The sequence below is a fragment of the Equus quagga genome, chromosome 15 (genome assembly GCF_021613505.1).
Source record: "Equus quagga isolate Etosha38 chromosome 15, UCLA_HA_Equagga_1.0, whole genome shotgun sequence".
Classification (NCBI taxonomy): Eukaryota; Metazoa; Chordata; class Mammalia; order Perissodactyla; family Equidae; genus Equus; species Equus quagga.
This window is the reverse complement of record NC_060281.1, coordinates 53735183-53748632: the sequence shown is the minus strand read 5'-3', so window position 1 is coordinate 53748632 and position 13450 is coordinate 53735183. Positions and strand designations below refer to the sequence as shown.

The following is a 13450-nucleotide window of genomic DNA, read 5'->3' as shown; positions in this document are numbered from 1 at the left end:
TAAAAGCTTAAGTAAATCAGATTAAATTGTGTGCAAGATGCACAGGAGAACCAAAGCATCCCATAATGGCCTCCTATCGCATGCATTTGCTCTAGCTATTATTTACTCCCTCCCACCACTCTTTTCCTTTGCCCTCCACCCCAGCCTTCCTTCTTTTCTTAACCATGGCAAGTTCTCTCCTGATTCAGAGCCTTGAACCTGTTGATTCCTCTGCAATAGATGCTCTTCTCTCAGATCTCCCCATGCTTGACTCCTCATCATCCAGGTCCCAACTCAGAGCTCACTTCCCGTCAAGGCTGTCTTTGACACTTCAAACTAAAGTGCTCTCAAGACACTTTATCACACTCACCCCTTTTCTTTTTCTCATAGCACTTACTTGAAATTCCTTTATTTTATTGGTTTATTATTTTGTTTTTGGTTTCCTTTATTATTACTTCTAAAGATGTAGTTTTTTGGAGCCATTTTAGGTTCACAGCAAAATTAAGAGGAAGGTACAGAGATTTCCCATATAGCCTCTATCCCCACAAACATACTGCCTCCCCCACATCAACATCCCCCACCAGAGGGGGACATTTGTTACAATTCATGAACGTGCACTGACACCTAATCATTTTTTTATTATTTACTTTTACTTTATCTTCTATATCACTTGCCCTTAGAATATTAGATCCATGAAAGCAAAAACCTTGTCTGTCAGGCTCACCAAGCCTAAAACAGTACTGATAATTGTAAGAACTTAGTTGATATGTGTCCAAAAGCTGAATTAAAAAAAAAATCTTATGATTTCTCATCTTCAGCAACTTTCACAGTTGTTCCTTGACTCTTTCCACAGAAATTGCCTTGATTTTTCCTTCTCTTTTCTTTTCTTAGACTATTACTTTCTTCTCATGACTGTTCCAACTTTTTATTGGGCCTGATTCAATCCTTGCTCAATACTACTGATGGAGAAATTTTTCTTGAGAGAAAACCATATTGTTTTCAGACAAAATATTGAAGAGCCCTTAAAAACTAAAAAGATGATTGCCCCTCCCCCTCAAAATATTCCAATAGATAAATTAGAATATAGGTCAAAGAAATCTTCTTAAATATGTTGAAAATATAAAGAAGAAGAAAGTATTGGGAAAAAGATAAGAAATATAAATGGGTCATTCCAGAAAACACAATATCAGATTAACTGGAGTTTCAAGAATAGAGAAAATGAAGAGAAAAATTCATTCAAAAAACAATAAAAGAAAACTTCCTAAAGCTGAAGGAAGAGACAGTTTTCAAATTAAAAGTACTCAGGAAATCCCTAGTAGGATGAATGAATGAATGAATGCATGCATGAAAAATCCATACCCAGACATGTCATTTGGAAATTTCAACAGTAATGAGAAGATCTTAAAAGCTCAGGCCACGTACAAATGAGATAATAGACTGGCATCACATGTTGCTTTAGCAGCACTAGATCTTGAAAGACAATGGCATTTTGGCTTCAAAATTCTAAGACTATATGATTCACAACCTAGAACTCTATAGTCTTATCAATCTATCAATCAAGTATGAAGGCAAAATAAAAATATTTGCAGGGCTTCAGACACTTTCTGGCTCATATACCCTTTCTTAGAAGTAACTTGAGGATGTGCACCAGCCAAACAGAAAAATAATCTAAGAAAGAAGACAACAAATAATATAATCAGAGCCATCGGTAAAGTCTCAAAATATCAGCTGCACTGCAGATCTAGAGAACAATCAGACCAGATTTGAATATGAGGACAGAGTGCCCAGAATCCTACAAAAAAGGGGAGTCCATAGACTAAATAGACAGTAAATTTCAATATTAGAAAAAAACATAATGATACACCAAAGGCTGAAAATGCAAGAAAAAATAAAAGCAAGTCGAAACTGCAGAAAAGACAAAAAGCTATAAAAAAATAGAAAAATGTTATCCTAGGACAGAATTACCTAATCATAAAAATGTCACTTTTCAACTTTTAAAATAAACTTACATATAAAATATTGCACAATAAAGATATCATTTAGAAATTTAAAAAAAATTACAGGAGAGCTAATTGACCGCAAGAGTTGCATCTAAAATGTGTGACTCTACAAAGTGAGACTGGGCTTAAGAAAGGTTTTTCATCTTAAGTCTTTCTTACTATTTGATTTTGCAATCGTGTGCATGTATTTATTTATTACAATATTTTATAATGCTACTATAATTAATTTTAATTTTAAAGTTTTATTGAGGGAAAATTAAAAACATTTAGCATGTGTAAGAAGCTCTTTTTGATCTGATCCTTATCTATGTTTCCACCCTAATCTCCCAATACAGTCCCATGGACAGCAGCAATAACAAACTATACAGTCTTTGAACTCTTGCCTGTGTATGCTATTTCCTCTTCTGGAAATGTCCTTTCCCCCCTCGATCTGAATTTCCTTCATTCATCCTTTAAGACCCAATTCAAAGATCTCCTTTTCTATAAATCATCTCTGAACCATTTTCTAAACAAAGATGGCAAATTTCTCTTTTGTTCCACTACTGTTTTCGCTTTTTTGGAACCATGATTTTAGCAATAATTTGTTTGCTCAGAAGACCTTTGAAGACAAAGAAAACGTTTTTCACCTCTGCGTCTTCAACAGAGTGCCTAACCTGTAGTAGATTCCTAATGATTCCTAAGAATGTTTGTTTAATTAATTAAAAGTGATGGTAGAATCAGGATGTTAGGCCACAGGCTGAGGATAGCTCATCTCAGAAACTAGATTCCATATGTGGATATAGATGTGTAATCCTGTATGAAATTTCAAGTTCATTTGGTTGCTAATATTTATTGCAAAAAAAAAAATTAAAACAAGTGTGTAAAATATGTTGATACTTTAAAATGTTTTTAAAAATAAATTGTTAGTTTTCATCTAAAGGGAAATAAAGAATTAAAATCCAATAGAAGAACATAAATAAAAGCATATAGTAAAAGATAACAAAAAGGTAAATTTAAAGACAATGAATGATAACATATTTAAATATGAATAGGTTAAATTCCTCTAAAAAAGATGGTCAGAGACTATCAAGCTCAGTTAGAAATTTGAATATACAGAAATTTGAAGAAAAGTTTTAGACAAGAAATACTAGGAAAAGAAGGAAAAATAAAGAGATTTTACATATTGAAATATTTATTTCTATTATTAAATTTCAATGGTATTTAGAAGTTTAAAACACCTAACACACACATAGACAAAATTATTCTCTCATTGGTAAGCGCATTTCTAAAATGGACCTGAAGATCCCCACCCCCTGGTGTATATGCCTTGTCTAATCCTCTCCCCTTGAGTGTGTGAGAGCTCTGTGACAGTGATGAGATATCACTCCTACAAATAGGTTGAGTTATATAGCAAAGGTGGAAGGATTTGCAGATGTGATTAAGGTCCTTAATCAGTTGACTTCAGGTAAATCAAAAAGGAGATTCTTCTAGGTTGGGCTAACCTAATCATATGAGCTTTAAAAGAGAATTTAGAGGTAGAGATTGGAGAAATCAGAGAGAATTGAAGCAGCAAAAGATGCTCTCCTATTGCCCTTGAAAAAGCAAACTTCCACCCTGTGAAGAGGACCACGTGTCAAGGAACAGCAGATGACCTTCAGGAGCTGAGGGCCTCAATACTACAACAACAAGGAGCCACTGGTCCACCAACAACCAGTGAACTTGAGAAAGGATGTTGAGCCTCAGGCGAGATGTCAGGCCCCGTGAATCCTTGATTTCAGACTGCTGTGATGCTGAGCAGAGAACCCAACTAAGCATGCCTAGACTCCTGACCCACAGAAACAATGAGATGGTAGATGTGCGTTGCTTTAATCCACTAACTCTGTGGTAATGCATTATGCGACAATTGAAAACTAAAATATTATCTTTAGCCGTACAAAAATGGTTTATTTTTCCTGATTGACTTCTCACTAGTCTGCTTATAATGACATTTTATCCTGTGAGTTCTTGTTATAAATGATCATTATTTTTCTTTCTTTAATTGATTAGTATAGAGATTAATATCACATCAGTTAGAGAGATTAACATTGTTAAATTACATGAAGTGTGCTCAGAGGTAGCCCTCAAAAAGTCCTACTGCAGGGGCCGGCCCAGTGTCGTAGTGGTTAAGTTCCCATGCTCTGCTTCGGTGGCCTGGGGTTCGAGAGTTCAGATCCTGGGCACGGACATACAACACCACTCATCAAGCCATGCTGTGGCGGCCTCCCACATACGAAATTGAGGAAGATTGGCACAGATGTTAGCTCAGGGCCAATCTTCATCACATACACACAAAAATTTATATTAATGACATGCAGAAATGAAAATATTTTGGATATATTAAGTTAAAATATATTATTAAAATCAATTTCAACTTTCTACATTTTTAATGTGGCTACTAAAGAATTTGAAATTACACTTATGGCTTGCATTCTGTTTCTATTATACTGTGCTGGTGTAGGAAACCAAAGCACGTTGCATGTGAAATACTTTTGTTCCTCATTTATCCAACAGTATTTAAAGAATGTCCACTGTGTGTGCAGTGGACCGTATTAGTCACTTTTGGCTACATCTATATGAGATAAGTTCATTTATGCCAAATGTTGTCATTTCATTTTGCAGATAGAAAAGAAGCAGCTCAAGAGATAAACCACCTATAATCGTTCTTCCAATTGCAATGCCAGAACTAATTAAATACAATCTACTGCTCCCCGTTTCCACAGTTTTTAGTTTCCAGTCCCTAAAATAACAGTGTTCTTCTTCTTTTATAATTATTATAAAGATAAAAATCAAATTCCAAAGAAAACAATTTCCAGACACCTTAAGACAGCAAAGCCAGCATTTGTTTAAAGAGAAAACAAAAACAAGATGAGAAACTCGAAAGGCATTACTTTGTATAATAATTTAATTAATAGCATGATTTTTGAGAAAAGAAAAAACATTTTCCTTTACGTTTTTCATCACTTTTGATTTCCTTTTGTGGAAATTTATGCAATCCATTGTGGTTGATGCAGGTCTCTTGCTTTTTTATGTATGCTTGATTTGCCTAATGTGCGACAATGCCTCATGGGCACTCACTTAAGATCAACTGAGTTAATTTGCTTTCTTAACTCAGGTTTAAGTGTTTCATGGGCACTAAACTCAAGATCAACCGAGTCAATTTGCTAGCTTAACTCAGAAAATTAGAATCATGCTTGCCCCATTTTCTTTCAAGCATAATTATAATCATGGTCATTTGACTAAGTGGAGGTCCAAAATTTGTGTCTACTCTTCCCCAGGCAGAGGCACAGTCAAAGACACAGGAAAGGAAAGAATCCACTGTTGTTTTAAAGAATCCACTGCAGTTTTATCTGTAAACAAGAATGAGAGGTGGCAACTGTTGCTGAAACTAGTAAATTGTGTTGGAGTAGCCAGTCCAACATTTTTCTAGCCAAGAGAATATAATCTGCTAAAAGATTTACTACTCTTCACAGGAGGGAAGTGTTACATCCCTTCCCAGCACCCAGTGTATCTGAGAAATGCTGCACGCCTTTGAAAAATTGAAGATGACACTCTGAGATGAGAGACACACAGCAGAGATCAGCAGAAAGCAAGACCGCCTGGAAGGGCTCATTTCAGGGAAAGGGAGGTGTTCAGGTGAAGCCTTGTAGTGCATTTGAGTGTGGCATCTCTGACAGAGCATTGTACCATCTACCCAGAGCACATGATTTGAGTAGAAAACAAGAGTTCCAGCATGGGTCTATATTTACTTATTCCTATTCATTTTACTCATTTGTTCTCTCATTTTTCAAAAAACGTGTGTCGGGCACTGTGTTAAATGTCCTGATTTTCCTGGTGAAAGGAAAGCACAAGTAAGCAGAAATGAACAATAGTCAATACTAGACAATTGCTATATTAAACAATTATTTTCAACTTGAATTTGAATACCTACAAATGGGAATGTTGAGCTATTTATCAGGGCATTATGGTGCAAGTTTTTCTGAATGTCACTTCACACTAAAAGAAGTATTATATCCATCCTTTGTGCTACGAGTACCGATAGTCTAATTCTTTCACCAATCATTTATTCATTAGTTCAATAATTATTTAACTCAGGCTGTTTTCCTGGAGATGTTTGAATCAGTCAATGTGTCTTCCTCTTTGGTTTTGGTGCAAGATTCATGGGTATGAGGATATCTTCAGGAATCAATAAAAACTGCTTCTTGCTTCTATTATATCAATTGGATGAATTACAATAATCATAAATTTGATTTTTTCTAACGTAATACCTTTATGAAAAGATATGAGAACTTGATGAGTTGTGGCTAGTTGAAAATGCATGGATTATATCAATTCATAAACTTGATTGTTTTTAACATCATACATTCATGAAAACATGTGAGAAGTTGATGACACGTGCCTAATTGAAATTCTTATGTTAGCTTGTGTTGGTGGTGTATCAGCTTGTGCTAAGTGTCCTCAATCAGGAAAGGATCTCACCAAAACAAGCCAGCAAGTCTATTCCTATTCATCAGATATCTCAGCTTTGCAAACTCTGGCAAAAGAGTTTCTTCCATATTTCCTTATAATCTTCACATCTCCTTACTCCAAAATCCTCCAAACCATTTAAAATTCCATAAATGTTCAAAGAAGCATGTACCCAAATTAGAAACACTATTCCGGTTTCATCCCTCTAGCAGGCATTTATGGCAGCCAGATTTTACTGTTGTGGTGTTTATAATTGGAGTTAGTAATAAGCAATGAAACAACAGCAAGTCAGTCCAAGGTAAGATTTGATCTGCAGGTGTGGTGCTTCTTAGAAGTATGTTCTAGTGAGAAATGTGACTCAGGCCAATAAAATTAACTCCAGAATTCAGTGCTCAAGGCTCTACTATGCTGAAATTCCATTTATTGCAAATTGTGCTATTTCCAATTTCTTTTAGTAATAAAATGCATGAATAGCCCAAAAAAGGCTATAAATAGTCAACAATGCCAAGAGCTTTTTATCAGAAGCTCTAGTAGAATGGGAGGACCAGAGCTCTCTGATCCTGTTCTCTCTTCCCTTGGGCAATACTCCACAATAACTCACTAATCATTAATAATTCCTGTGCCCATTTAGTTTCAATGAATACATAAATCAACTATTTACTCTAGGATGAGACATGGGAAATTGTTTGAAGCCCAAATTCTTTGGGGCATCAACAGTATGTAAATTATATCCTCTTCTGTTTGAACTCTGAATAAGTAAAAGAAAGGAGGGAGGAAAGGAGAATAATAAGACCGAATGGCAGGTAAGTTGTTCTGTGCCTTTGTTTATCTAATGTCATACTTGTAGGCTGGTTCCATACTGTGTTGATAAAACAAAAGAAAATGATACTTACTGACTTTTGAGAGGTTGAGTGATGTGGCATGCTACGAGGGCGAGCAGTATCTGTGATTGCATTTCAACATTTCATTTTTTTCCTCTACTTAAGCCGTTCAGTAGTTCAAACACAAATTATTTAGCTTAGGTAGACAAAGACAGCGAATGTTGTTATTTTATTTACTCTCCTCAACACTGCATTGAACCAGCCTAAAAGCATGACAGTAGATAAAGGAAGGCGTATAACAGATTACTTAAGGTTCAGAGTCTTATTATCACCGTTGCTTTGTAAAAAAGAAAAAAAAATGTTATTAGAAAGAAGGTAAAATGCGACTAAAATGATAAGAAAACAGGCAGCCATACTCCATGCAATATAAAACATTTAAAGAGTACAACCACTTGTCCCTTCGAAACAAACAAATCCGATGATTAAATGACCAATTTTGTGTATACAAAACGCAAAAATGATATCTTTCAACTTCAACGCAATGTTAGTGTTACTTTCTCATCTTGGTAGCTTGTAAAATGCCATCTTCAACAAGATGTAACACAGCATAATCCCTTCTGAAAACCCTGGAGGAATTATGTAATATGAGCAATTCAGAAAAGTGTCAAAGTTTTATTTCTTCTACCCTTAGGCAGGTTCAAAACTATTCTCAAAAATTCCTACTATCACCAAAGTTTAATTTATGACTGAAGAGTTTTAGGAAATCCTACCTGTCTCCCAGGTCCGGGCAGCATTTTCCTTTTGAAACTGTATCTCCATCTCTACTGCGGTTTCTATAGTGACAATTGTGTCTGAGTTTCATCACGAGAAGATCTTCGGTATATTCAGTAGGGGTGGAAGTGGCTTCACTGTGCCAAGGCTCTTTGGCCTGAAAGAGCCCTGTGACATTAAAGAAATAGGTTATCTCTGAAAATAGTATTCCTAATTATATTTTTCTGGAAATGAATACAGTTGTGACTTAGAAAAAAAGCTTAGAATAGATTCAACTACAAGTTTATGTGTTTCTCCTGGAGGAATAAACCCCTCCCCCGAAAAAAGAGATTAAAAAATATATGTACATATATATATAAATGCATGTGATACAACTTAGAAACAAAAGGTTGGAAGATATCTTCAAGATTTTCTAATCTGCTTATTAATAAATACACAGTTAAGTAAAGAGAATGTTAAAGACAAAAACATTTCTTGCTTCCTGGGAATGTGCTGTACAGAAACATCAATGATACCTACATGAGAAATAAGCAGACAGGCATCAAGGAGGAAAAATTTTTTTCTCAGTTCCAACACATTGGAGATAAAAATTAATAGGCAAAGTGTATCAAAAAAACAGATGCTCTGCTGAAAAGCCCTTCAGGCAGAATTGCATCAGCTGGCTTTCTCTGGTGAGGCAGGACTTCAGCGACTCACAGAATAATTGCTACATACCGCAGTTGAAGCATTTTACTGTACCTGGCTTTGTGCTCAAGCAGCCATCCATTGATGGGGAGGAGGATCCGTGGGGGCTGGAGTGACAGCCAGAAGATGCATGCGATTTTAGATTATGTTCCATTTGATTTGAAAAGTGCTCTCTCTACTTCCTAAATGATCAGAAGCCGCAACAATTCCTTACTTTGCTTTTTAACCTGAGAAAAGTGGTAACAAGCATTATTTGTAGGATCTTAGGACTCAAAGAAAGGGTGTGATACAACTCTTAAATGTATAATAGGTGGAAATGTCAGTCAAAAATAGAGATGGTCAGAACGTTGTGTTTGAAAAGAAAATAGAAATGATTACAATTATTTCCACATACAGATAACTTATAACAAAATTAACAAGGCAAAAGAATGCAAGAATATTATGAAAATTATTTTAACCTAAACAATGACATCTTCTTCCTGACTCCCTCAGTATAGCAGCATTGCCTAGCACAGTGGTCTCAAAGTGGACCAGCAATATTAGCGTCACCTGGGACCTTGTTAGAAATGTGAATTCTCAGGCCTCACCTCATTCTCACTGAAAACGAAACTTTGGGGCCAGCCACCTGTGCTGTAACAAGCTCTCCAGGTGATTCTCTTGCCCACTAAAGTTTGAGAAACTCTGGCCTGGTATGCTTCTCAAGTTTGAGTGTATCCTGGAGATCACTGGATGCATATCAATAGTTCAACAAGACTCAATTTCCAGAAATTTTGACTCAATGGATATTTTTAATTGCGCTCTTGGTGGTTTTGACCCAGCAGCACATCTTACCACAATTTGCAAACACTGGCTTAATGTTTAAGAGTGTGGTAAACCCAGTTAAAAGCATAGTATGACCATTTGTTATCTGTAGGCTAGTTAGCCTCTCTGAGCCTGTTCATTCACTGTAAATAATAATAGCACCTATTTCGAAGGATTACAGTGAGAATTAGGTGAGATAAAGTATAAAATTAGCACAGCTGAGTGCCCAGCACAAGGTACGTGCTTAAGAAATGATAATCTAAGATGACATCACTTTTCACATGGCTAGGTATTTACTTTAAATGCCTAATACTATCAATAGCCTCTAACTTAATCCAACATGGTAACCACTCAACCTATTTGTAGATATCTCTGGTCCTACTCGAAATTCAGGAGACACTGATTCAACACTCTTCTTGGAAGAAACAAAAACTGACCAATGAAAACACGGAAGTTTCTATTTTCTGCGTTTAAAAAAAAAATCTTTATTTCAAACAAAACAAAATAGCATAGTAGTTAAAAGTACGAACTCTGGTTCCAGACTGCCTGAGTTCAGACTTTGGATAACTACCCATTGGCCGCATGACCTTGACTTAACCCAGTGTACCTCCATTTTGTCATGAGTAAAATGAAGCTAATAATAGGTACTCAGCTCACGGCATCGTAGAGAGGACCAAATGAGCTAATACATGTAATGGACTTTGAATAGTGCTGCGTATACACCTTCAACAAATGTTAACCATTATCATTTAGCTGGAAAATCATTGAAGTTAGTTTTCTATGTACTGATTCTGACACGTTTATTTAAATTTTGGTTTAAATTTAGCCAAATTTAAACTCGAACATTTGTCTCAGTGATTAAATACAATTACTAGTAAGGTTAGTAATGTTCTCATTATGAATAAAAGTAGAGTTTTAAATTTAGATGATTAATACTGAGTACAAATTTTTTAAAGGGAGCAGCTTCTTGTTTGCCTTGAGAAGGAATATTTGAGTGATGCCTTAGGTCAAGAGAACAGAAGTGCTATTGCGTTATCTGCTGTTGAGTACTCAGTAGTGACTGGAGTCCCATTAGCAGATCTGAATGAAGTGTAAAAGAAATTCCTCTCTAAATATATGGGAAAACATCCTGATGACCTAGTTTCTAATTAAAATTTTATGAGACATGTAAACTCTGGGAGAATCAAAGGCACAGCTTCACAACTGAAATAAATCCATATTTGATACACTTAAGATATCTGAAACCCAAAACATCTAACAGTAAGTCAACATGAGCGGAAAACAACGTGTGAGGAGAGTACATACAGAGACTCAGCCATCATCACGCATTTGCTGAAAACACTGTATATAATCCCTGATAACTTAAGAAAAGCTGCCCTCATTCCAGTTTAGGAACCCACACACTTTTGAAGGCCTGGTTTGCCTTCAAATAGCCCGTATTGCAAAGTCAGCCATGGGAAGTTCTTTCAACATTTAATCTATAAAAAGAAGATTTATATTATGCTTGAACTTCTTTCTTATCTTGAATAAAATAGGTAATAAACCTTAAAAGGCCTAGTTCTTTGGAGTTCTTTCTAAAATCCAGCAAAACTCTCATATTATATGCTTTCAGCTATGTATAAAGCAGTAAGACCACAGCACGCAGTTCCCCAAGAGCTCAAAGTCACGTTCCATTTCTTTTTGCAATTGATACCTTAGAAATGTCAGATATGAACAAAGGTTTTCTCCCATCTTTTGTTGAGGAAATTGCAGTCATATCCTTACTTAACATCAGGTCTTAAAATAGGTAAATTATGCCCTTTATTGCAAGAAACAAGCTCTTAAAATGTAGCCCATCAACATTAGACAGCCTGCAAGCATCCTACAGAAGATTCAAAACCCAAGTTAAAAAACCAAAAACAGTTTGTATCGACCGGGGGTGGGGGGGGGGCTTGCTGAGGTTTTATACCTACTGATAAAATTAAAGGGTTACAAGTAAATGTTTTCCTAGAGTCATTTTTCATGTTTATTAAAGTATTAGGATAGAGAAGAGATTAAGTAGAATAAGGGTATAGGTTGAGTCTAGGATAATCCTACACAAAATTTCAAAATAACCTAAATTTCCAAATCCCTTCCTTCAGATTAAACCATATGAGATTGATATTTTTGTAGAGCAAAACAAGTGAATATCGGCAATTTTACGTGATTCTACCTTAACACTTCCTGGTGCTCTCTCTCTCCCAACCCCCAGGTGCCAAATGACTTTCTTTTGTCAGGATCCCCCAAACCCCAGTTGTATCACATGGCACTGCTTTGTTTGCCTTCCAGTCCCTCATAGTCCAAAACCAGGCATCACCTGCTCCAAGGCGATTCTTAAGTAGAGGAAGTTTAGATAAAGTAAAGTTAAGGAATTTAGTCCTCGGGGAAATGCTTAAGGGTAGATGGGCCTTCCAGGACTACTTAAGTTAAACGACACACAGCCAGCTCTCTACCCCACATACCTATAAAAAGCCAAAACCAAATACAAACAAAAATAAAATAATTTTGCTGCAACTACCAGCAAGCCCACACATTACAATAACGTTATTCAAGTATATACCTCTAGAGATCTCATCTCTTTCAGTTGAAATCTAGAATGATTATTGGCAGTCAAAATATTTATTTAACTCAAGAGTTCTTTGAGTGATTTCTTTTCCTCTCAGATCTATTTTTCCAAGTGAGCCTAATTCAAACTTATGAACATGTCGTGGATATAATAATTTGACTTCATTCCAAGTTTCTCTTTCCTTCTCAGTAATCCAATTACCCTCCGCCCAGCCATGTCTGCCATTGTGTTATGTGAGAGTCAGTGCAGTGTGGTGACTAGAAGCATGGACTCCAGGCCTGCCAAGGTTCGAGTCCTTGGCTCCACCACGTGGCAGCTGCATGGCTTTAGGCAAGTTACTTGACTTCCTGTGCCTCAGTTTCCTCTTCTACAGAGGCAGAATAATACTGCTTATCTTACAGGGATGTTATAAGGATTGTGTGAATTCAACTAATTGATTTAATATTTTAAAGTGATTAGCAGAGTGACTGGCCTACTATTCAACATTTGTTAAACAAACTTATAGCCACCGGGAAAGGAGGTGGGCAGAAGGAAGCTATGACTTAGGAAACTGACCCACCTGGGTCAAAATATTAAGGAAAAACCTACCCTCTCTAGGAGAAAGAAGCCAAAGAGGTAGGGAAACCCTGTGCCATAACAGGTCTAAAGCCCCAGAACAGAGACCCAGGGTGAGAGAAAAGGGAAAAGCAGGAGGCTGTTTGCTCCACTTCCTGTTCAGAGATTTGGGGAAAAATAACTAACCTGCCCAATGGTAGATCCACGACTCAGAGGAGCCATCACCACACGTGGAGAAAGCTTTATTTAGCACTCCTGGGTCATACTTAGTCCTTGCATGGTGTGCATGTGACCCTGAAATTCCTGCTTGTACCTTGCAGGGTTGGAGCGTTGATCACTGGGTCTGGTTGCAAAGCTCTTCAGATGGAGCTGCTTTAGTAATGGAGTAAAGGGGTTCTATGGACAAGGGTGATCCATCAGGAATAAACAGGGGGTTACGGGGGCTGTAACGGCAAGGTAGTACAGTCCCCAGAGACTTGACCTGGGACCAAATCAACCGAATACATGGAGCTTGACCAAGAGAGGAGAGAACAGGAGACCAGACTCACAGAATAATCAGAAATGGAACCAAACTCCACCACAGTGGATCCCATCTCTCACACCGCTGAAGACCAACTCTACCAGGTCTCACCATTTCTCCAACCCCCCCACCCCGTGTTGAAGAGGAGCAGGAGGAAGGGAAGAGTATCTGAAAAACTAAGTTATCCGAAAGTGACTGAGCTACCCAAAGGGCTGTTTAAAGTGTTGCTAAGTTTACCAAAGTGAATTTAATT

General features: G+C 36.8%; 1 protein-coding gene across 1 annotated transcript in view; it reads right to left on the bottom strand.

Annotated features, from left to right (window-relative positions):
* The window catches only part of LOC124227108 (uncharacterized), a 444749-nt gene that overhangs the window by 353434 nt on the left and 77865 nt on the right, over positions 1–13450 (bottom strand). Inside the window, exons 2-3 of the mRNA XM_046641003.1 lie at positions 8792–8964; positions 8053–8221 (exon numbers count right to left, since the gene is read on the bottom strand). The gene's annotated coding sequence lies outside the window, so the exon portion shown is untranslated. The remainder of the gene's footprint in view (positions 1–8052; positions 8222–8791; positions 8965–13450) is intronic.